Raw genomic sequence first — 2583 nt, forward strand, 5'->3', positions numbered from 1 at the left:
TGGCATCTTTAGTTTTCTCCTTCAATCAATGTATTTTTAACCAATGTAAGCAGCTAATCCAACTCAAGAATTATCGCCAGTTTTTAACTGGCAGTCTCATCATTCCTTTGGCAACAAAATACTCTCATTCTTTTTCTTAAGTCTCCAAGATTCAAATATAAGCTACAAGATTCCACTTAGACTTAATTCACTGGGTTCACCTCCTTGCTACACTTTTTTCTTGGGGTAGCTGTAAAGGACAAAGATGAACACAACCAGTCTTCATCATTCTGGCCAACATTTCTGGTTTAGCAGCAACCACTTCCCTCTTCAGATACAACTTTTGGAAATTGTTTCTTAGGTTTGACAGCCTCACCTCTCCTTTCAGAACTGTCTTTGCATTACTTTGGGCTTTTTAGACGAGAAGCTATGTGCTACGTATTATGGTATATGTTATGTTATTCAGCTTGATGAAGAATTGTCAATCATAGGTGTGTCTTTTATACTATTTCACCCTTCGATTTCCCTCTTTTAGGATGCTCTGTTGAGCTCTATTATTTTCTATATCAACTTATTGGAATAACGATTAGTTTTTCTTTGCAGAACTCAGGACTTCGGAAATTTCTAAGCTGCTTCCAGGAAACTTTTTCATGACTGGTTGTCTTTCCCTTAGATAAACACTTTTCAACTGACAGTATTTGCCCCTTTTCCTTTTGTTGCCAACATCCACAAACGTTTTGATATTTACATGTCTAAGCTTTGATCTACATCTAATTTTTACCCTGCCTTACCACTCCCCCCAATCCTCAGTTGTTCAATGAGTAAACATAAGTTTTTCCAAAGATCCCTTCTACAAGCAATTATCATCCAGAATAAGTAAACCTTCTTGAAGGACTGTCTTCACCTTGCCTTTCATGGGTTTTAAGTCCTATGCCTGAACTTGAGTTAGTGTTCTTACAACATCCTTGAAGCTCTTTATCTTCACACAATGTTCTAGTCGGCCACTGTTCTAAGGGCTTCCACTATGTAGGCTATTGGTGCTGTTAATGACTTCACACCAATGGTATCACAACCACAGCATTTGGAAGATGGGTTGAACACATTAGCCTCCTGGAGGAGCCATCCACTCTTCTTTGGGACTTCTTGTATCATGTTTTCTTTTAGCCAGAGACATCAATTTCTTCTACAGCTTGACATGCTCACATGTGATACTGGAATACAAGATCTGTCCTAAAGAAAACTCTCTAGTTTCTTCTTCAAATGACAAAATAAAGGGTGGTGGTACTGCTTCTGGACAGTTGTAAAATTCATTTTCTGGAATGAACATTCTCTACTTTATCCTTGTGCCTCTGGCACTAAACTTTGTCAACACTTGATACACCACACCAACAACAGATTTGCAGCCCTACTCCAGTCTGATTTAGAGGGCTCTTCCTAGTTTTGGAATGAATGTGCAGGAGAGCCATGGTCTGCCCTTCAGCTGATCTGGTTTCTTTCACAAGATACACATACACTACATTAATTTAGAAACTTAAATTTTTTATCTTCTGTATGACATATGGAACACTACCTGATTTGGTATCTTTTCTATCCAAGAAAACAATTTTTTTACTGCTCTTAAAACATCCTATAACATCAAGAACTTCCCCGCTTTCATCTTTGACTACAGATCTAGAAGTGTGGGGCTTCTCCAACCAAAGTTTTTTTTTTAGAACTGTGATTCCATCAACCTATTGCAAGAGTTCTCTACAGCATTTTTTACTGAAAGACTCATATAGTTCTCTATTTTTTACTGAAAGACTCAGACCTTCTCAGATAAAGGTTAGTCATTTTCAGTTTTCTGTTTGTACCTCTGCTGGATCCTCCTTTAGCATCTTAAACAGAAGCTCTCTTGTCCAACTGAGTCATCCTTACTTCATCTAGTGTGTCAGCACCTCAGGTACCATCCACCTAAATTGCTATTCACGTATGTTAAAAAAATGGGCTTGTAATGAAGAAATGGGGTTGTAATTAAACAACTGTAACTCTTTAAAATTAAATTTTTCAAGTATAAAACTAATCCCTTTAATCTAATAGCTTACCTGACCACAAAGTTCTGTCATGGCTGTTTCACACCAAACGTGTATCATATACTAGTTACCTACCTGTGACCTCTGACTGCTTGGGCATGTGCTACCTCAGCACACCTGATCCTCTTTCCTTTCTTTGCGTGGATTGACACGTTGGGCATTCGAGCACAATACAAGGATAAGCCATGATGAGTGTGCATTATATTTTCTTAAATTTACATTTTTGATGGGTTTAACTTTCCTGACAAATGAGTTATGATACTTAAGTGGGTTTTTTTTTCAAGAAACCTTCTGTCATAAATTATGAAAATCTCAAAGCTCATGTACATCTGACAGTTATCATGATAGCTTGTTTACAGATGAAGCAATGCAGTATTGTCAATCTGAAGCCTGACTAGAATATTTTTCCTTATTTACTACAATTCTCAGTTATTTCTATAAGAAAATCAATTATACATCTGAATTCAACTTGAAATTGTGTAATTATAATCATACACCTCTTTATAAAGTTGAATTTTCAATAAATACACATATC

The sequence above is a fragment of the Macrobrachium rosenbergii genome, chromosome 53 (assembly GCF_040412425.1).
Source record: "Macrobrachium rosenbergii isolate ZJJX-2024 chromosome 53, ASM4041242v1, whole genome shotgun sequence".
Lineage (NCBI taxonomy): Eukaryota > Metazoa > Arthropoda > Malacostraca > Decapoda > Palaemonidae > Macrobrachium > Macrobrachium rosenbergii.